Raw genomic sequence first — 23,554 nt, forward strand, 5'->3', positions numbered from 1 at the left:
GGTTTTTTGTAAAAAAACATCCGAATCTAAAACACACCCGAATCGGACAAAAAAATTTCAGGGAGGTTTTGCCAAAACGCGTCCGAATCCAAAACACGGCATCGGAACCGAATCTAAAACCAAAACCCCGAAAAATTTCCGGTGCACAGTTTTTTTAATAATAAAAATTCGTCATAAAATATCCAGGCAAGGAAATGATGAATAATCCACAGATGTTACATCCATACGAACATTTATGAGGGTGGCTTCCTACCAGATTTACGGAGTATAAGGTGCACATAAAATGAACCAATAGATGTTCCAAAAAATCCCCGGGGAAGATTTCAGCTCCAAGAATGGATCACCCGTCTTCTCCTCGTCTGGTCAGGTCGCCGTTCTGTCCCTCTCATCAGCCTTTGACCTCTCATCATTTCCTTGCCTGGATATTTTATGACAAATTTTTATTATTAAAAAACCTGTTTTTAAGAAATATATGCTTATCTGTTATGAGTGAATCACAGGTTGATAAAGTTATATGACTGATATCGCTTGCAAAATATGCTACACTAGATTGCTCTTTTCTATTTTTACATGTTTATCTATCTGGACACCACATCTCTCATTAATTGAGAAGAAGTTAGCAGATTGAGAGAGCTCCGCCCATCCATAAATTAAGTAGAAACATATGGTATTAATTTTATTAGGAGGCGCAGAGAAGGGGTTACCCCATTTTTTCTATATTAGCCTCAAACATATGTTGCCCCCCCTCATCTGTCATGCAGTATATGGGCAAGTTTACGCCTGTTATGGTACACTTGCCCATAGGGGCAAGAGGCACAGCTGTGGGATTTCAATCCTCAGACTACTCAAAAAACTGCGGCTTCTTCCCAGTATGGGATATACTGAAGAAATACACTTTAAAGTACACCCTGTAGAGGCTACCGCAGGGAGATCTGCCACGGAAGCCTGAGAATTAGTACAGTTTTGAGCATGGTATAGACTCTCCAGGAGAAGATAATAGGATTTTAATTACCTACCGGTAAATCCTATTCTCGTAGTCCGTAGAGGATGCTGGGGTCCATTTTAGTACCATGGGGTATAGACAGTTCCGCAGGAGCCTTCGGCACTTTAAGACTTTTCAACAGTGTGAACTGGCTCCTCCCTCTATGCCCCTCCTCCAGACCTCAGTATAGGAACTGTGCCCGAGGAGACTGACAACTTCGAGAGAAGAATTTACATTAAACTAGTGGCGAGATTCACACCAGCTCACACCATACAAAACATGCCGCCTAACATGGCTTTCAACATAACCCATGATAACGTGCATGCATAACGCAACAGCAACAGCTCTGAACATCTTAACACATGAGAACCTGTGTAAAAAAATAAAACGGAATTCTGCAGGAAAAATTAGCACTGGGCGGGCGCCCAGCATCCTCTACGGACTATGAGAAAAGGATTTAAATCCTATTTTCTCTTACGTCCTAGAGGATGCTGGGGTCCATTTTAGTACCATGGGGATGTACCAAAGCTCCCAGTACGGGCGGGAAAGTGCTAATGTTCCTGCAGAACTGGCTGACCAAACTGTAGGTCGTCAGCAGCCAAGGTGTCAAACCTGTAAAACTTAGCAAACGTGTTTGCCCCTGACCAAGTAGCTGCTCTGCAAATTTGCAATGCCAAGACACCCCGGGCAGCCGCCCAGGAAGAACCCACTTTCCTTGTAGAGTGGGCCTTTACCGAACTCAGTAACGGCAATCCTGCTGTGGAATAAGCGTGCTGAATGGTACCTCTGATCCAGCGTGCAATAGTCTGCTTAGAAGCAGGACCCCCAATCTTGTTGGGGTCATAGAGGACAAACAAAGATTCTGTTTTCCTTATCCGAGCCGTTCTTGCAACATAAGTCCTCAACGCTCTGACGACATCCGTGGACTTTGAAACGGCTGAGGTGTCAGCAGCCACTGGCACCACCACAGGTTGGTTGATATGAAAATAAGACACAACCTTTGGCAGAAATGCTGACGCGTCCGCAGTTCAGCTCTATCTTCATGAAAAATCAAATAAGGATTGGGAGTCTGGTTGACGCCTGGGAGGGGGGGGGGCCTTGACGTTCCAGGAGGCAGCTGCTAAGTTTCCGGTGGTAGAGCCGTACCCAATTGCTTTCTTGCTAGCTCAACACTATGTAGAGGACACGGTTAGACATTTCTCCCCAGTGGACTGGCACAACCCAGTTGATGCCCTGCTCCAGCAAGCCCCGATGACTAAGAAGGCCATTTCGATTGCCTATAAACACCTTAGACTGGTTGTGGATTTCACAACGCGGTCAGAAGGCTTAGTGGCGTGGAGAACTTATTTCCCTCACATCAGCCTTGACAGGATCTTAAAGGCACACACAACGGCATGCGCAACCCTTCCTTCAGCAAGATACAAGGAAATGTTTCTTAATATTCTACATAGGACATATCTTGCCCCCCATAGGAGATTCCTGATTGGTCTTTCTCCCTCTCATGAATGTTGGAAATGTGGTGGGGACCACGCAGATCTTTACCACTGCCTATGGCTTTGCCCATTGATTAAGGGGTTTTGGGTACAAATCCGTAGATATGTAGTGGACCACCTAGTAAACTATGTGCAATCAACGCCAGAATGGGCACTTTTTGGTATCTTCCCAGACAATCAACGATTGTCCAAAGGCAGCAAGAAGTTGTTGTTAGCTGTTAGCGCGGCAGCTTTGAAATCCATTCTGCAGGTGTGGATTCACCCTGAACCCCTGTCCCTGACATTATTCAAAACTAAGTTATTTTACCTTTTTAGGATGGAGTGGGTGGGGATGACATTAGAAAAGGATGATAAAGCGGAAAAGTTTTTTGATGTTTGGGAAAGCTACGTGGCCACTTTATCTACCACTCTGAAATCGCAACTCCATGAATCCTTAAAGAATACTCTATGGTATATGACCATGGTAGTGGGGGGGGGACCCTCCCATTGCCTTGTAGTACCCTCTCTTTTCTGGCCTGGGGAGTGGGGAGACAGGTGCAAACGTTATTTTTATTGATTTTTATCTCTTCTTTTCTTTTTGTTTTTGATTGTTGTAGGTATTGAACAATTTAGTAATTTTTATGGAAAAAAAATGGTTTTGCTGTACTATTATGTTGACATCCAATGTGCTATGGAGATTCTATCCAATATCTGTAATTACTTATCCTTGGACTCATACTCCACAAACACAGTCAACTGAAAGGTGTCAACGGTTAATGTTTATTGTGATAAATGGATGACATGTACAACTTCCTTAATAATAATTGTATTATGTCTGTTGATATATGCATTGCTTCAATAGATATATTTAAAAAAAGAAAAGAAAAATCAAATAAGGACTCTTGTGTGACAGACACTCGTCTGCCTGAGGCCAAGGCCAACAGCATGACCACTTTCCAAGTGAGAAACTTCAACTCTACCTCTTGTAGAGGCTCAAACCAGTCCGATTTAAGGAACTGCAACACCACATTAAGATTCCATGGCTCCGCAGGAGGCACAGAGGGAGGTTGGATGCGCAGAACCCCCTTCACGAACGTCTGGACCTCAGGAAGGGAAGCCAACTGTTTCTGAAAGAAAATAGACAAGGCTGAAATTTGGACCTTGATAGACCCTAATCTCAAGCCAGCATCCACACCCGCCTGTAGAAATAGGAGAAGATGTCCTAATTTAAACTCCACCGCAGGAGACTTCTTGGATTCACACCAAGATACATATTTTCTCCAAACACGATGGTAATGTTTGGACGTTACCCCTTTCCTGGCGTGGAATCGGCCAAATTGTAGAGCCTCGTAGGCCGCTACCATCTTCCCCAGCAGGCAGATGCACTGATGAATCGATACGCGTGCTGGTTTTAAAACTTGTTTGACCATCCTCTGGATCTCCAGATCCTTTTCCACCGGTAGGAATACTTTCTGTGCTTCCGTGTCCAATATCATTCCCAGAAACGATAAACTCATTGTGGGTTCCAATTGTGATTTTGGAAGGTTTATTATCCAACCGTGCTGTTGAAGCACCTTCAGGGAAAGTGCAATGCTCTGCACTAGTTTCTCCCTGGATCTCGCTTTTATGAGGAGATTGTCCAAGTATGGGATGACTTTGACTCCTTTCTTGCGAAGAAGAACCATCATCTCCGCTATCACCTTGGTGAATATTCTCGGAGCCGTGGAGAGCCCGAAAGGCAATGTTTGGAACTGGTAGTGGCATTCCTGCACCGCAAACCTCAGGTATGCCTGATGCGGCGGGTAGATGGGAACATGTAAATAAGCATCTTTGATGTCCATCGATACCAGAAATTCCTTTTCCTCCAAGCTGGAGATCACCGCTCTCAGGGATTCCATCTTGAAATTTGAAACTTTTCAAATAAAGGTTCAGAGTCTTTAGGTTTAAAATCGGTCTGACCAAGCCATCCGGTTTTGGCACTACAAACAGGCTTGAATAAAAACCTTTTTCCTGTTGTGACACAGGAACTAAGGAAATTACGTTGTCTTGACATAATTTCTGTATTGCGTTCAGCACTTTTGCTCTGTCATGAACAGAAGCTGGTAAGGCTGATTTGAAAAATTGGCATGGGGGAAGGTCCTGAAATTCCAATTTGTACCTTTGGGATACTATCTGCAATACCCAAGGATCCAGATCTGAGTGAACCCACACCTGGCTGAAAGACATGCCCCCACCCGACACAGAAGAAAAATAAATAGCGCTACCTTTGGTATAATATACAATGAATCATGTGTGACAAGGTATTCTAAACAACCCTCATTTATTTTAAAAGAAATAAAAAGGAGTTTGTTAACTCCAAAATATATGTTATTTGAACACTCAAAAACAATATTAGCATAAATATCAATGTTTAGACAGCATAAGAATTTTGGCTGGCAGCATTCATATAATGTCCTCTTTTCCACGGTCAATTATCATGGACTTATTATACAGTTCTGTGGGCTACAGTCCATTATATATATATATATATATATATATATATATATATATATATATATACGTGGTCACAGACCAATGGCAATGGTCCCAGATGTTTTATAATATTTACCGGTCCCAAGGTATTTGTGAAGGGAAAAGTCCTCCTCATGTTGAGACTTTTATAGCAGGATTTCACCAAGATGACAGTGGTTCACAGCACGATGACTGGAGTACCCTTTAACCTTTGTGGTTTGGACCAGAAGTGACCCAGATCGTCCAATGGATGGCAGAAGGAATCGGAGTCCACAGAGTCCCATAGACCAAAGAGGAACAGGCCTGCCCCCACCCGATCATACTCCCGCAGGGGAGCCCCAGCATCATGCTGTGGTTTTAGCAGAAGTAGCTGCGAGCCTGATCGTGTTGTAGATTTTTTACCTCTTCCTCGACCTCAATCCTGCGAAGAAGGGGGTACCCTTTGCCTTTTTGGACTTGTTGGGCCGAAAGGACTGCATCGTATGAGAATGAAATCCTTTCCTAGGTGGAGCAGCTGCGGAAGGCAGAAATGCTGACTTGCCTGATGTAGTTGTTGAAATCATGGCATCCAGCTCCAAAGGGGGCTTCTCCATTGTAAGGAAGCGCCTCAATATTCTTTTTTGATTCCGCATCAGCATTCCATTGGCGGATCCACAGCGCCCTGCGGGCTGGAATCGCCATAGCGGAGGATCTTGAACTCAGCAACCCAATATTCTTCATAGCTTCAACTAAGTAACCTGAAGCATCTTTGATATGGCCGAGAGTTAGGACTATTTCATCCCTGTCGACTGTGTCTATGTTAACAAGCAAGTTGTCAGACCATTTTTCCACAGTGTTACCTACCCACGCACAAGGGCCTGAGCACCTTTCCGTTAGCCATATATATGGATTTTAGGGTTGTTTCTAATTTACGGTCAGCTGGATCTTTTAAAGTGGCTGAACCAGGGGCAGGCAAAACTATTTTCTTAGACAGCCGAGAAACTGGAGGTGTCTATCATTGGGGGTGTCTCCCATTTGTGCCTGTCTTCCTCAGGGAAAGGGTACGCTACACGTATCCTTCTGGGAAGGGTAAATTTGTTCTCAGGATTATTCAAAGAACGCATTCAAATCCTTTGAAGGAGGAAAAGTCACAACCTGCTTTTTATTTAATTTAAAATAATCCTTTTCCTCTGGGACCAGTGTTGTTTCAGGAATCTCCAACACTTCCTTTATAGCAACTATCATACATTGTATGCTTTTGGCTAATTTGGGGTCTACCCCTCTCAAATCCTCAGTGTCAACGTCAGAGTCGGAATCTGTGTCTGTGTCCCCATGCCTTATCTGGGCCAGAGACCTTTTCTGGGAACTGGATGGGACCCAAGTGGATGATATGGAGGGGTCAGTAAACAGTGCATCCTCCACAGACTGCCTCCAATATTTAGTCTGTTGTTCAGACACAGAGAATTTCTTCACAAGCATTGACATATTCTTTTGCAACATTCTCACCCACTCCGGCTCCTTCTGAGAGGGAAGGGCCACCACATTACTCTCTTGTGCATCTAAAACGGGTTCTTCTTGGGAAGAACCCTCCCCAATGTCTGACATGTTACACACTTGTACACACACACACACACACACACACACACCTATCACACAGGGGAGCTATTGGGGACAGACCCACACTAAAGTCTGTCAGAGAGACACAGAGGGATTTGCCAGTCCACACACTGCGCCTTATTGTGAATTGTGGAAATATTACCCACTTACAGCGCATATACCAATAATAGGCCCACAGACCTAATTATAATGAACACTCTCTGCCCCTTCTATAACATCCTGTACTTGTATCAGTGTTGTCATGAGGAGAAACAGCGTTCAGGAGCTTCACACTGGAGTTTCTGCAGGAGAAAATGGCACCCAGTGAGTGTTCTGGCAAGTCTGAGGAGAAGCCCCGCCCTTCAGCCTCAGCAATGTAATATTTATACTGGCTGGGGATGGCACATCAGCGGCTGTACATGTATGTACCCTTTTTGCCAGTGAGAGTAAGGTTTTAAAACATGCCCTCAGAGCGCGCCCCCCCCCCCCCCCCGCGCTCTGCACCCTTGTGCTGAGAGACCATGCTGTGCGTGTACCTGTATGCCCCCAACGATGAACCCTCTCTGCAGGACTCCGGTAATATACTCACCAGCCTTCTGACTTCTGGCTCTGTTAAGGGGTGGCGGCAGTGCTGTGGGAGTGAACGCTGGCCAAGCTTGGGCTGTATTCAGTACCCTTCAGGAGCTAATGGTGTCCTGTCAGCGGAAGCAGAACCATTAACTAATTGAGAAGTCGGTTCCTACCTCCCACCCCTAAGTCCCACGAAGCAGGGAAGCGGTTGCCAGCAGCTTCCCTGTAAAATAAAAAACCTAAGAAAGTATTTTTCCAGCAAAGCTCTGTAGAGCTCCACTAGTGTGCATCCAGTCTCCTGGGCACATTTTCTAAACTGAGGTCTGGAGGAGGGGCATAGAGGGAGAAGCCAGTTTACTCTGTTGAAAAGTCTTAAAGTGCCGAAGACTCCTGTGGAACCGTCTATACCCCATGGTACTAAAATGGACCCCAGCATCCTCTAGGACGTAAGACAAATACATTCTGCAGCACAGGACAAGAAAGTGAGTTACACACACACACACACGAAATGTCAACACAGTCCCCCCCCCCCAAGAATATCTTCAGAGAGTCACAGAGTTCAAGAAGCCAGGCACAGCGCACCCTGATAGGCATTTATTATGATAAAAACCCCAGCTGACTAGCTTAACCTCAACAGGGTAGCCAATACATAATTCACTACCCCCCCCTTTGCATAACACCTTGTTACCGTAGTTACGATGTGGAGGACAGTGCTCCCTGTCAGCGTATGTCTGCAGGGAGAAAATGGCGCTGGTGAGTGCTGGATCCGCTCTGATGAAGAAGCTCCGCCCCCTTTAATGGCACGTCTTCCCGCTTTCAGTGTTTATACTGGCCTGAGGTGATTTGGCTGCTAACAGCGGGATTAGCCCTGTTAGCATCTGTGACCAGTGTAGGGTATGTGCACTGGCCCAGGGAGCCCCTCACAGTGCCGCACTACACGTACCGCTGAGCCCTCCAGAGCGCAGCCCGTCAGAGCTGCACTCCTACCCTTGTGCCGCCATCTTCCCACCAGTGACCCGCTTACCGGGGCGCCGGCATCACACTCACCACTCCATCTTCTGGCTCTGTTAGGGGGTGGGGGCCGTGCTGCAGGAGTGAGCCGTCGCCTCGTGGGCTTGCGATCAGCACCCTCAGGAGCTCAGTGTCCGGTCAGCGGAGATAGAAACCATTAACCTCTAGGGTTGGATCCTACTCTCCCCCCCCCCCCCCTCCCACCCCAAGTCCCACGAAGCAGGGAGGCTGTTGCCCGCAGCCTCCCTGTACCTAACTCTTAAAAAAAAAAAAAAAAAGCTCCTAGGAGCTCACCTAGCTGTAATCGGCTCCACCTGGCACATTTTCTAAACTGAGTCTGGTAGGAGGGGCATAGAGGGAGGAGCCAGCCAACGCTATTAAACTCATGTAGTGCACATGGCTCCCAAGGGACCCATATATACCCCATGGTACTAAATGGAGCCCCAGCATCCTCTAGGATGCAAGAGAAATGGAATTATATTCACTCCCTGCCTGCGGAGTAGTAGCATCATCATCTCTCTCATGACCTTGGTGAACACCATCGGTGTTGTGGAGAGGCCAAATGGCAGTGCCTGGAACTGATAGTGACAGTCCAGTAGCGCAAATCTGAGGTAAGCCTGCTGAGGCGGCCAGATCGGAATGTGAAGATACGCATCCTTGATATCCAGGCACACTAGGAATTCCCCCCTCCTCCAGACCTGAGATCACCGCTCTCAGAGACTCCACCTTGAATTTGAAGTCCCTCAAGAATGGGTTCAATGACTTTAGGTTTAATATCGGTCTTACCGTACCGTCCGGTTTCGGTACCACAAACAGGTTTGAGTAATAACCCTTGTGTCTTAGGTGAGGTGGAACTGGAACAATCACATTTGTTTGAACCAATTTTTGAATGGCTTCCTGTAGAATAGCACTTTCTGTCAGCGAAGCTGGTAAGCCTGATTTGAAGAATCTGTGAGGTGGGAGTTCTTGAAACTCCAGTCTGTACCCCTGGGCAACAATATCTCTTAATCAGGAGTCTGGGCATGATGATGCCCAGATGTGACTGAAATTTTTTTAGACTCGCTCCCACCTGTCCGATCCCCAGGCTGGGGGGGTCCACCGTCATGCAGAAGATTTTGAGGAAACAGAACCTGGTTTCTGTTCCTGAGAACCTGTTGGTGCAGGTTTTCTGGATTTTCTCCGACCACCCCTACAGAAAGTGGAAGGGGGTTTGGACTTCTTAACTTTCGCAGTCCGAAAGGACTGCATTGTAGACGTAGGATAAGATTTCCTAGTCGGTGGTGTTGCTGAGGGAAGAAAGGTTGAATTACCCGCAGTTGCCATGGAGATCCATGCATCCAATGCGTCCCCAAACAGAGCTTGACCTGTGAAGGGTAGGTTTGCCACACTTTTCTTGGATTCTGTATCCGCGGTCCATTGGCGTAGCCAGAGTCCTCTGCGCGCAGAGACCGCCATGTAAGTAGCCCTTGCGTTTAGCATGCCACGGTCCTTCATGGCCTCCACCATGAAACCTGCAGAATCCTGTTTGTGACGCAAGAACAATTCAATGTCACTCCTATCCATAGTATCCAGGTGCCTGACCACTTTACTATGGCCTTAGAAATCCACGTACAAGCAATAGTGGGCCTTAAAGCCACGTCAGTAGCTGTGTATAGTGATTTCAGTGTAGTCTCAATCTTGCAGTCAGCCGGCTCTTTTAAGGCGGTTGAACCAGGGACAGGTAAAACCACCTTTTTAGACAATCTAGATACAGAAGCGTCTACTATAGGTGGGTTTTCCCACTTCTTTCTATCCTCTTCAGGGAAAGGGAAAGCAATGAGAATTCTTTTAGGGATCTGGAATTTCTTCTCTGGGTTTTCCCAGGATTTTTCAAATAAAGAGATTAACTATTTAGAAGCAGGGAAGGTAAGCAAGGATTTCTTATTTTCGGTAAAATAAGATTCCTCCTCCTGCTCAGGTACCTTCTCCGAAATATGTAAAACATCCCTAATGGCTTCAATCATTAACTGCCCCTCTCTAGCAAGGGATGTATCTCCCCCGTGCATATCCCCATCACCGTCCCCTATATCAGGGCAAGTGTACTTTTTTTTTCTGGTATGTAGGTGGGGTGTTTGAGGAAGTAGCGGACGCTGAATACTTCAAACCCTCTACAGATTTTTCTCAAAAACTGCGTCTATTTCTCAGTATGAGACATCCTTGTTGAAATCTGGGTTATCATTCCCCTTAAAGAATCCACCCATGGGAAAGTACATTGCAGTCCTGAGTACATGGGATAGACTCATCAGGAGAAGATACACATTCTGCAGCACAGGACACAGAGTCCCTAGACATGGTAAAGTGGATACACACACACACACACACACACACACACACACACACACACACACACACACACACACAGGAAAATGTCAGACACAGTTTCCCCCAGAGTACCTTCAGAGAGTCACAGAGTAAAAGGAGCCAGCCACACAGCGATCTTGTAGGCAGTTATTATGATAAAAGCCTGGCGCTGACTAATTAACCTTAATAGGTTAACTTGTACTATAAGCACACTCCCCCCTGTCTAGAACACCCTGGTACCGAAGAGGTATTGCTGGAGTTATCTGGAGGGCAGCGCTCCCTGTCAGCGTCTCTTTCCTATGATCTGCAGGGAGAAAATGACGCTGGTGAGTGCTGGATCCGCTCTGAGATGAAGCCCCGCCCCTTGCAATGGCACGCGGCTTCCCGCACTAAGTTGTTTATACTGGCCTGAGGTGTTTGTTGCTAACAGTATGGATTAGCCCCTCTTAGCCAAGTGACCAGTTTAGGGTGAATTGCGCTGGCCCAGGACGCCCCTCAAGCGCCTACACAGTGTGTTGCTGAGCCTGCCGGAGCGCAGCCTGTCAGAGCTGTGCTCCCACCATTGTGCCGCTATTCCCGCCGGTGACCCGCTAATTGGCTCCCCTAGCAGTTACCGGCTCCTCCGGGCACATTTTCTAAACGGAGTCTGGTAGAAGCATAGAGGGAGAAGCCAGCACACACTATTAAACTCTTATAGTGCTCTTGGCTCCTAGTGGACCCGTCTATACCCCCATGGTACTAAATGGTACCCCAGCATCCTCTAGGACGTAAGAGAAACTAATATTATATAGACTCATTACATGCAACGTGAGATATTTCAAGCCTTTATTTGTTATATATTTATTTGAATATAACATAAAATCAATAAAAAAAGGATTTTAAATACAAAAATGTCGGCCCTCTGACAATTATAATCATGCATATGTACTCAGCAGGGACATGCAGTCAGGGGAGGCAGTGCCTCCCCTGTCATAATGATTGAAGTAATACAAAGAAGATATTTATAACACGTTCTGTGTCATAATTATCTTCTCTGTATTTTTCTAATGATATTTGCTGTGGAAACACAGCCAAATGTGGGTGGGAGGCAGCTGAGAGCGCTGACTCCCACTGACAATAATAAAGTGTCTGGGCAGGGGGCAGAGCCAAACTGAGGGCAGGAAAAGCCCATTGAAAAAACATAGCGTAGGGGCATCAGATCATCTGCCTCAGTGACAGGGGTGTGCCTGCATCCCACTTCAGAGCACGCCCCTGTCAGTGAGCCAGATTTGACTGGTCAGCGGATCCATCACTGAGCAGTGGCCGTTTCCTGCGGTCACTGTAAGTGCAGAGTCCGGCTTTCTCCCTCGCACTCTCCAGGTGCAGCAGAGTCTGCAAAGCAGGGAGGCGCTGTGCTGGAGAGGCACTCTCCCTGCTCTGCTACTCTGCTGGTGTTCGTGTGCGCTGCTGCACTCCTCCTTCCTCCCACCTCCTTCCTCCCATTTGTGAATGCCACCGCGGACCTGCAGTATGTCTCGGCTCCAATAACAGGTGAAGTGATCCCGAAGCTCAGGAAGTTGATGCTGTGTGTGTCTCCCGTATACAGGTCACATGACTAGTGCTGAACAGTCACGTGACCAGGAAGTGTCAGCTCTACAGAGAGGGTGAGTACAGCTGTCTATATGGGGGCACAGTGTGTGTGTGTGTGTGTGTGTGTGTGTGAGAGCTCAGTGTGTATGGGGGCACAGTGTGTGTGTGAGCTCAGTGTGTATGGAGGCGCAGTGTGTGTTTGTATGGGAACCTAGTGAGTATATGGGAGCACGTGTGTGTGTGTGTGTGTGTGTGTGTGGGGGCACAGTGAGTATGCATGAGAACAAAGTGTGTGTATGAGAGTACAGTGTGTGTATGGCGGCACAGTATGTGTGTGAATGGGAGCACAGTGTGAAAATATATGGAAGCAGTGTGTGTGTGCGCGTGTTTGAATGTTTGGGAGCACTGTGTATGTGTGTGTGTTTATACTGTATATAGGTATGGGAGCACAGTGTGTGTGTATATATTTATGGGAGTACAGTGTGTGTGTGTGTGTGTGTGGGTGCACAGTGTGTGTGTATATGTATAGGGACACTGTGTGTGCAACTGCATTTATCAAGCCTAAAGCTAAGTAGCTTAGAGGTAACTGTGGTGGAAAAAGATTTGGGGTGCTTATAGATAATAGGCTTAATAACAGTACACAATGTCAAAATGCAGCAAAGAAGGCAAGTAAAGTCCTTGCATGCATAAAACGGGGTATTGAGACAAGGGACGAGGATGTAATCCTGCCTCTGTATAAATCATTGGTACATCCGCATCTGGAATATTGTGTTCAATTTTGGGCACCATATTATAAAAAAAATATCGGGGAGCTCGAACGAGTTCAAAGGCGCGCTACCAAACTGATTAAAGGGTTAGATACACTGGAGTATGAGGAAAGGCTTACTGGGTTAAATTTGTATTCCCTTGAAAAGAGGAGACTAAGAGGAGACATTATTAATATCTTCAAATATGTAAAGGGTCAATATAAAGAGTTAGCAGGGTATTTGTTTATTAATAAAACTCTGTAGAGGACACGTGGGGACTCACTGAGGCTAGAGGAGAGAAAATTCCGTACACAATGTAGGAAAGGGTTCTTCACCGTAAGGGCAATAAGGTTTTGGAACTCCCTGCCGGAGAAGATAATAATGGCAGACTCTGTAAATGCATTTAAAGTAGAGATGAGCGGGTTCGGTTTCTCTGAATCCGAACCCGCCAGAACTTCATGTTTTTTTTCACGGGTCCGAGCGACTCGGATCTTCCCGCCTTGCTCGGTTAACCCGAGCGCGCCCGAACGTCATCATGACGCTGTCGGATTCTCGCGAGGCTCGGATTCTATCGCGAGACTCGGATTCTATATAAGGAGCCGCGCGTCGCCGCCATTTTCACACGTGCATTGAGATTGATAGGGAGAGGACGTGGCTGGCGTCCTCTCCGTTTAGAATTAGAATAGATTAGAGAGACACTTGATTTACTAATTTTGGGGAGCATTAGGAGTACTCACTACTCAGTAGTGTACAGTGCAGAGTTTTGCTGATAGTGACCAGTGACCACCACTTTTATTTATAATCCGTTCTCTGCCTGAAAAAAGCGATACACAGCACACAGTGACTCAGTCCCATACCATATCTGTGTGCACTGCTCAGGCTCAGGCCAGTGTGCTGCATCATCTATATATATTATATATCTGTCTGACTGCTCAGCTCACACAGCTTATAATTGTGGGGGAGACTGGGGAGCACTACTGCAGTGCCAGTTATAGGTTATAGCAGGAGCCAGGAGTACATAATATTATATTAAAATTAAACAGTGCACACTTTTGCTGCAGGAGTGCCACTGCCAGTGTGACTAGTGACCAGTGACCTGACCACCAGTATATAATATTAGTAGTATACTATCTCTTTATCAACCAGTCTATATTAGCAGCAGACACAGTACAGTGCGGTAGTTCACGGCTGTGGCTACCTCTGTGTCGGCACTCGGCAGCCCGTCCATAATTGTATATACCAGTGACCTAACCGTGGTTTTTTTTTTCTTTCTTTATACATACATACTAGTTACGAGTATACTATCTCTTTATCAACCAGTCTATATATTAGCAGCAGACACAGTACAGTGCGGTAGTTCACGGCTGTGGCTACCTCTGTGTCAGCACTCGGCAGCCCGTCCATAATTGTATATACCAGTGACCTAACCGTGGTTTTTTTTTCTTTCTTTATACATACATACTAGTTACGAGTATACTATCTCTTTATCAACCAGTCTATATATTAGCAGCAGACACAGTACAGTGCGGTAGTTCACGGCTGTGGCTACCTCTGTGTCGGCACTCGGCAGCCCGTCCATAATTGTATATACCACCTAACCGTGGTTTTTTTTTCTTTCTTTATACATACATACTAGTTACGAGTATACTATCTCTTTATCAACCAGTCTATATATTAGCAGCAGACACAGTACAGTGCGGTAGTTCACGGCTGTGGCTACCTCTGTGTCGGCACTCGGCAGCCCGTCCATAATTGTATATACCACCTAACCGTGGTTTTTTTTTCTTTCTTTATACATACATACTAGTTACGAGTATACTATCTCTTTATCAACCAGTCTATATATTAGCAGCAGACACAGTACAGTGCGGTAGTTCACGGCTGTGGCTACCTCTGTGTCGGCACTCGGCAGCCCGTCCATAATTGTATATACCACCTAACCGTGGTTTTTTTTTCTTTCTTTATACATACATACTAGTTACGAGTATACTATCTCTTTATCAACCAGTCTATATATTAGCAGCAGACACAGTACAGTGCGGTAGTTCACGGCTGTGGCTACCTCTGTGTCGGCACTCGGCAGCCCGTCCATAATTGTATATACCACCTAACCGTGGTTTTTTTTTCTTTCTTTATACATACATACTAGTTACGAGTATACTATCTCTTTATCAACCAGTCTATATATTAGCAGCAGACACAGTACAGTGCGGTAGTTCACGGCTGTGGCTACCTCTGTGTCGGCACTCGGCAGCCCGTCCATAATTGTATATACCACCTAACCGTGGTTTTTTTTTCTTTCTTTATACATACATACTAGTTACGAGTATACTATCTCTTTATCAACCAGTCTATATATTAGCAGCAGACACAGTACAGTGCGGTAGTTCACGGCTGTGGCTACCTCTGTGTCGGCACTCGGCAGCCCGTCCATAATTGTATATACCACCTAACCGTGGTTTTTTTTTCTTTCTTTATACATACATACCAGTTACGAGTATACTATCTCTTTATCAACCAGTCTATATATTAGCAGCAGACACAGTACAGTGCGGTAGTTCACGGCTGTGGCTACCTCTGTGTCGGCACTCGGCAGCCCGTCCATAATTGTATACTAGTATCCAATCCATCCATCTCCATTGTTTACCTGAGGTGCCTTTTAGTTGTGCCTATTAAAATATGGAGAACAAAAATGTTGAGGTTCCAAAATTAGGGAAAGATCAAGATCCACTTCCACCTCGTGCTGAAGCTGCTGCCACTAGTCATGGCCGAGACGATGAAATGCCAGCAACGTCGTCTGCCAAGGCCGATGCCCAATGGCATAGTACAGAGCATGTCAAAACCAAAACACCAAATATCAGTAAAAAAAGGACTCCAAAACCTAAAATAAAATTGTCGGAGGAGAAGCGTAAACTTGCCAATATGCCATTTACCACACGGAGTGGCAAGGAACGGCTGAGGCCCTGGCCTATGTTCATGGCTAGTGGTTCAGCTTCACATGAGGATGGAAGCACTCAGCCTCTCGCTAGAAAACTGAAAAGACTCAAGCTGGCAAAAGCACCGCAAAGAACTGTGCGTTCTTTGAAATCCCAAATCCACAAGGAGAGTCCAATTGTGTCGGTTGCGATGCCTGACCTTCCCAACACTGGACGTGAAGAGCATGCGCCTTCCACCATTTGCACGCCCCCTGCAAGTGCTGGAAGGAGCACCCGCAGTCCAGTTCCTGATAGTCAGATTGAAGATGTCAGTGTTGAAGTACACCAGGATGAGGAGGATATGGGTGTTGCTGGCGCTGGGGAGGAAATTGACCAGGAGGATTCTGATGGTGAGGTGGTTTGTTTAAGTCAGGCACCCGGGGAGACACCTGTTGTCCGTGGGAGGAATATGGCCGTTGACATGCCAGGTGAAAATACCAAAAAAATCAGCTCTTCGGTGTGGAGGTATTTCACCAGAAATGCGGACAACAGGTGTCAAGCCGTGTGTTCCCTTTGTCAAGCTGTAATAAGTAGGGGTAAGGACGTTAACCACCTCGGAACATCCTCCCTTATACGTCACCTGCAGCGCATTCATAATAAGTCAGTGACAAGTTCAAAAACTTTGGGTGACAGCGGAAGCAGTCCACTGACCAGTAAATCCCTTCCTCTTGTAACCAAGCTCACGCAAACCACCCCACCAACTCCCTCAGTGTCAATTTCCTCCTTCCCCAGGAATGCCAATAGTCCTGCAGGCCATGTCACTGGCAAGTCTGACGAGTCCTCTCCTGCCTGGGATTCCTCCGATGCATCCTTGCGTGTAACGCCTACTGCTGCTGGCGCTGCTGTTGTTGCCGCTGGGAGTCGATGGTCATCCCAGAGGGGAAGTCGTAAGCCCACTTGTACTACTTCCAGTAAGCAATTGACTGTTCAACAGTCCTTTGCGAGGAAGATGAAATATCACAGCAGTCATCCTACTGCAAAGCGGATAACTGAGTCCTTGACAACTATGTTGGTGTTAGACGTGCGTCCGGTATCCGCCGTTAGTTCACAGGGAACTAGACAATTTATTGAGGCAGTGTGCCCCCGTTACCAAATACCATCTAGGTTCCACTTCTCTAGGCAGGCGATACCGAGAATGTACACGGACGTCAGAAAAAGACTCACCAGTCTCCTAAAAAATGCAGTTGTACCCAATGTCCACTTAACCACGGACATGTGGACAAGTGGAGCAGGGCAGGGTCAGGACTATATGACTGTGACAGCCCACTGGGTAGATGTATGGACTCCCGCCGCAAGAACAGCAGCGGCGGCACCAGTAGCAGCATCTCGCAAACGCCAACTCTTTCCTAGGCAGGCTACGCTTTGTATCACCGCTTTCCAGAATACGCACACAGCTGAAAACCTCTTACGGCAACTGAGGAAGATCATCGCGGAATGGCTTACCCCAATTGGACTCTCCTGTGGATTTGTGGCATCGGACAACGCCAGCAATATTGTGTGTGCATTAAATATGGGCAAATTCCTGCACGTCCCATGTTTTGCACATACCTTGAATTTGGTGGTGCAGAATTTTTTAAAAAACGACAGGGGCGTGCAAGAGATGCTGTCGGTGGCCAGAAAAATTGCGGGACACTTTCGGCGTACAGGCACCACGTACAGAAGACTGGAGCACCACCAAAAACTACTGAACCTGCCCTGCCATCATCTGAAGCAAGAAGTGGTAACGAGGTGGAATTCAACCCTCTATATGCTTCAGAGGTTGGAGGAGCAGCAAAAGGCCATTCAAGCCTATACAATTGAGCACGATATAGGAGATGGAATGCACCTGTCTCAAGTGCAGTGGAGAATGATTTCAACGTTGTGCAAGGTTCTGATGCCCTTTGAACTTGCCACACGTGAAGTCAGTTCAGACACTGCCAGCCTGAGTCAGGTCATTCCCCTCATCAGGCTTTTGCAGAAGAAGCTGGAGGCATTGAAGAAGGAGCTAAAAGGGAGCGATTCCGCTAGGCATGTGGGACTTGTGGATGCAGCCCTTAATTCGCTTAACAAGGATTCACGGGTGGTCAATCTGTTGAAATCAGAGCACTACATTTTGGCCACCGTGCTCGATCCTAGATTTAAAGCCTACCTTGGATCTCTCTTTCCGGCAGACACAGGTCTGCTGGGGTTGAAAGACCTGCTGGTGACAAAATTGTCAAGTCAAGCGGAACGCGACCTGTCAACATCTCCTCCTTCACATTCTCCCGCAACTGGGGGTGCGAGGAAAAGGCTCAGAATTCCGAGCCCACCCGCTGGCGGTGATGCAGGGCAGTCTGGAGCGACTGCTGATGCTGACATCTGGTCCGGACTGAAGGACCTGACAACGATTACGGACATGTCGTCTACTGTCACTGCATATGATTCTCTCAACATTGATAGAATGGTGGAGGATTATATGAGTGACCGCATCCAAGTAGGCACGTCACACAGTCCGTACTTATACTGGCAGGAAAAAGAGGCAATTTGGAGGCCCTTGCACAAACTGGCTTTATTCTACCTAAGTTGCCCTCCCACAAGTGTGTACTCCGAAAGAGTGTTTAGTGCCGCCGCTCACCTTGTCAGCAATCGGCGTACGAGGTTACATCCAGAAAATGTGGAGAAGATGATGTTCATTAAAATGAATTATAATCAATTCCTCCGCGGAGACATTGACCAGCAGCAATTGCCTCCACAAAGTACACAGGGAGCTGAGATGGTGGATTCCAGTGGGGACGAATTGATAATCTGTGAGGAGGGGGATGTACACGGTGATATATCGGAGGGTGAAGATGAGGTGGACATCTTGCCTCTGTAGAGCCAGTTTGTGCAAGGAGAGATTAATTGCTTCTTTTTGGGGGGGGTCCAAACCAACCCGTCATATCAGTCACAGTCGTGTGGCAGACCCTGTCACTGAAATGATGGGTTGGTTAAAGGGTGCATGTCCTGTTTTGTTTATACAACATAAGGGTGGGTGGGAGGGCCCAAGGACAATTCCATCTTGCACCTCTTTTTTCTTTTCTTTTTCTTTGCATCATGTGCTGTTTGGGGAGGGTTTTTTGGAAGGGCCATCCTGCGTGACACTGCAGTGCCACTCCTAGATGGGCCCGGTGTTTGTGTCGGCCACTAGGGTCGCTAATCTTACTCACACAGCTACCTCATTGCGCCTCTTTTTTTCTTTGCGTCATGTGCTGTTTGGGGAGGGTTTTTTGGAAGGGACATCCTGCGTGACACTGCAGTGCCACTCCTAGATGGGCCCGGTGTTTGTGTCGGCCACTAGGGTCGCTTATCTTACTCACACAGCGACCTCGGTGCAAATTTTAGGACTAAAAATAATATTGTGAGGTGTGAGGTATTCAGAATAGACTGAAAATGAGTGTAAATTATGGTTTTTGAGGTTAATAATACTTTGGGATCAAAATGACCCCCAAATTCTATGATTTAAGCTGTTTTTTAGTGTTTTTGGAAAAAAACACCCGAATCCAAAACACACCCGAATCCGACAAAAAAAATTCGGTGAGGTTTTGCCAAAACGCGTTCGAACCCAAAACACGGCCGCGGAACCGAACCCAAAACCAAAACACAAAACCCGAAAAATTTCAGGCGCTCATCTCTAATTTAAAGACGGATTGGACAGTTTTCTAGCTGAAAAAGGCATCCAAGGCTATAGCATTTAATATATTGACATTATGTATATGGGAGTAATACGAAATATAGTTGTCAATAGGTACGAAACCATTACTTTGGATGGTGCATTATAATTTTCACTGCTCAATACGGATACAGGTTGAACTCGATGGGCATTTTGTCTTTTTTCAACCTCACTGACTATGTAAGTACAAATAGTGTCATGTAGGAAAAGCCTGAAGCAGGAGATATCAGGCTGGTATACATTCAGAATCCCAGTTGTCATGATTCCAGCAGCCGTAATACAGACACTGTAATCCCGGCAGCTGTCAAAACACCAGCAACGGAATCCCGAAAGGATCAGGAGCCCGATGACGGAATCCCAACAGCCAGAATCCCAAAGGTAAGTATTAACAAAAGGGTTAGGTTTAGGCGCAGTCCGAGGAGGGTTAGGGATAGGCTCCAGGGGTGGGGGAGGGGGAGTTAGGTTTAGGCACCACCGGGGGAGGTTAGGTTTAAGCTGCGGTTAGGGTTAGAGGGAAGAGGAGGGGGGTTAGGATACTTACCTCACCCCTGTCGAGATTGCTGTGATTGGGATGCAAGCGTCGGGATACTGACTGCCGGCATACCGTCGAGATATACTGAATCCATACGACCAAGTAACTTAGAATACTGCAGTCACCCTAGTTCTCAATGCAGCAATTTAACAAGATCTGAAGGCTAGTTGATAGATTAGTGTTAGGTTGCAGGGAGGGGGAGTTAGGCACCCACGGGGAGGGGGTTAGGTTTAGGCAGTGCCGCAGGAATGTTAGGATTAGGCATTATAGGGGGAGGTTAGGCTACGGGCAGGGAGGGTTAGGCGGTTAGGGAAAGGGGAGAACACCCCCTACTCACCCCAAGCTGTAGGTTAGTGTAAATCCAGTTTTGTTAGCCAGTGCCTGCCCTGTCATTGGTATGGATTCTATCAGCCTGTGGCACTGCTGAGGTGTTATGGAAGACCAGGATGCTTCAATAGCGGCCTTCAGCTCTTCTGCATTGTTCAGTCTCATCTTTCTCTTGTTAATGCCCCATAGATTCTCTATGGGGTTCAGGTCAGGCGAGTTTGCTGGCCAATCCAGCACAGTAATCCCACGGTCATTGAACCAGGTTTTGGTACTTTTGGCAGTGTGGGTAGGTGCCAAGTCCTGCTGGAAAATTAAGTCAGCATCTGCATAAAGCATGAAGTGCTGTAAAATGTCCTGGTAGATGGCTGCGTTGACTCTGGACTTAATAAAGCACAGTGGAGCAACACCAGCAGATGACATGGCTCCCCAAATCAACACAGAATGTGGAAACTTCACACTGTACTTCAAGCATCTTGGATTGTGTGCCTCTCCATTCTTCCTCCATACTCTGAGACCTTGGTTTCCAAATGAGAAGCAAAATTTGCTCTCATTAGAAAAGAGGACTTTGGACCACTGAGCAACAGACCAGTTCTTTTTTTCTTTAGCCCAGGATCTGTCTGTGTGTGTGGCTCTTGATGCACTAACTCCAGCCTCAGTCCACTCCTTGTGAAGCTCCTCCCACACTTTTGAATGGCGTTTTTCTAACAATCCTTTCCAGGCTGCGGTCATCCCTGCTGCTTGTGCACCTTTCTCTTCCACTTAACTTTCTATTAATGTCCTTTGATACAGCACTTTGAGAACATCCAACTTCTTTTGCAATTTCCTTTTGAGGCTTTCCCTCGTTGTGGAGGGTGTCAATTAGAGATGAGCGCCGGAAATTTTTCGGGTTTTGTGTTTTGGTTTTGGGTTCGGTTCCGCGGCCGTGTTTTGGGTTCGACCGCGTTTTGGCAAAACCTCACCGAATTTTTTTTGTCGGATTCGGGTGTGTTTTGGATTCGGGTGTTTTTTTTAAAAAACACTAAAAAACAGCTTAAATCATAGAATTTGGGGGTCATTTTGATCCCAAAGTATTATTAACCTCAAAAACCATAATTTCCACTCATTTTCAGTCTATTCTGAATACCTCACACCTCACAATATTATTTTTAGTCCTAAAATTTGCACCTAGGTCGCTGGATGACTAAGCTAAGCGACCCACCCTAGTGGCCGACACAAACACCGGGCCCATCTAGGAGTGGCACTGCAGTGTCACGCAGGATGTCCCTTCCAAAAAACCCTCCCCAAACAGCACATGACGCAAAGAAAAAAAGAGGCGCAATGAGGTAGCTGTGTGAGTAAGATAAGCGACCCTAGTGGCCGACACAAACACCGGGCCCATCTAGGAGTGGCACTGCAGTGTCACGCAGGATGTCCCTTCCAAAAAACCCTCCCCAAACAGCACATGACGCAAAGAAAAAAAGAGGCGCAATGAGGTAGCTGTGTGAGTAAGATAAGCGACCCTAGTGGCCGACACAAACACCGGGCCCATCTAGGAGTGGCACTGCAGTGTCACGCAGGATGGTCCTTGCAAAAAACCCTCCCCAAACAGCACATGACGCAAAGAAAAAAAGAGACGCAATTAGGTAGCTGTGTGAGTAAGATAAGCGACCCTAGTGGCCGACACAAACACCGGGCCCATCTAGGAGTGGCACTGCAGTGTCACGCAGGATGTCCCTTCCAAAAAACCCTCCCCAAACAGCACATGACGCAAAGAAAAAAAGAGGCGCAATGAGGTAGCTGTGTGAGTAAGATAAGCGACCCTAGTGGCCGACACAAACACCGGGCCCATCTAGGAGTGGCACTGCAGTGTCACGCAGGATGGTCCTTGCAAAAAACCCTCCCCAAACAGCACATGACGCAAAGAAAAAAAGAGGCGCAATGAGGTAGCTGTGTGAGTAAGATAAGCGACCCTAGTGGCCGACACAAACACCGGGCCCATCTAGGAGTGGCACTGCAGTGTCACGCAGGATGTCCCTTCCAAAAAACCCTCCCCAAACAGCACATGACGCAAAGAAAAAAAGAGGCCCAATGAGGTAGCTGTGTGAGTAAGATAAGCGACCCTAGTGGCCGACACAAACACCGGGCCCATCTAGGAGTGGCACTGCAGTGTCACGCAGGATGTCCCTTCCAAAAAACCCTCCCCAAACAGCACATGACGCAAAGAAAAAAAGAGGCGCAATGAGGTAGCTGTGTGAGTAAGATAAGCGACCCTAGTGGCCGACACAAACACCGGGCCCATCTAGGAGTGGCACTGCAGTGTCACGCAGGATGGCCCTTCCAAAAAACCCTCCCCAAACAGCACATGACGCAAAGAAAAAAAGAGGCGCAATGAGGTAGCTGTGTGAGTAAGATAAGCGACCCTAGTGGCCGACACAAACACCGGGCCCATCTAGGAGTGGCACTGCAGTGTCACGCAGGATGGCCCTTCCAAAAAACATTCCACAAACAGCACATGACGCAAAGAAAAATTAAAGAAAAAAGAGGTGCAAGATGGAATTGTCCTTGGGCCCTCCCACCCACCCTTATGTTGTATAAACAGGACATGCACACTTTAACCAACCCATCATTTCAGTGACAGGGTCTGCCACACGACTGTGACTGAAATGACGGGTTGGTTTGGACCCCCACCAAAAAAGAAGCAATTAATCTCTCCTTGCACAAACTGGCTCTACAGAGGCAAGATGTCCACCTCATCATCATCCTCCGATATATCACCGTGTACATCCCCCTCCTCACAGATTATCAATTCGTCCCCACTGGAATCCACCATCTCAGCTCCCTGTGTACTTTGTGGAGGCAATTGCTGCTGGTCAATGTCTCCACGGAGGAATTGATTATAATTCATTTTAATGAACATCATCTTCTCCACATTTTCTGGATGTAACCTCGTACGCAGATTGCTGACAAGGTGAGCGGCGGCACTAAACACTCTTTCGGAGTACACACTTGTGGGAGGGCAACTTAGGTAGAATAAAGCCAGTTTGTGCAAGGGCCTCCAAATTGCCTCTTTTTCCTGCCAGTATAAGTACGGACTGTGTGACGTGCCTACTTGGATGCGGTCACTCATATAATCCTCCACCATTCTTTCAATGTTGAGAGAATCATATGCAGTGACAGTAGACGACATGTCCGTAATCGTTGTCAGGTCCTTCAGTCCGGACCAGATGTCAGCGTCAGCAGTCGCTCCAGACTGCCCTGCATCACCGCCAGCGGGTGGGCTCGGAATTCTGAGCCTTTT

General features: G+C 46.9%; 1 protein-coding gene across 3 annotated transcripts in view; it reads left to right on the forward strand.

The window, feature by feature from the left end:
• Positions 1-23,554, forward strand: part of COMP (cartilage oligomeric matrix protein) — a 284,919-nt gene that overhangs the window by 67,255 nt on the left and 194,110 nt on the right. Inside the window, exon 1 of one of the 3 annotated variants that reach the window (XM_063914766.1) lies at positions 12,005-12,104. The exons of the other annotated variants lie outside the window; for them this stretch is intronic. The gene's annotated coding sequence lies outside the window, so the exon portion shown is untranslated. Of the gene's footprint in view, positions 1-12,004; positions 12,105-23,554 lie in introns of those variants that run through there. 3 annotated transcript variants of the gene reach the window in all.

Source organism: Pseudophryne corroboree, chromosome 1, assembly GCF_028390025.1.
Source record: "Pseudophryne corroboree isolate aPseCor3 chromosome 1, aPseCor3.hap2, whole genome shotgun sequence".
Taxonomy (NCBI): Eukaryota; Metazoa; Chordata; class Amphibia; order Anura; family Myobatrachidae; genus Pseudophryne; species Pseudophryne corroboree.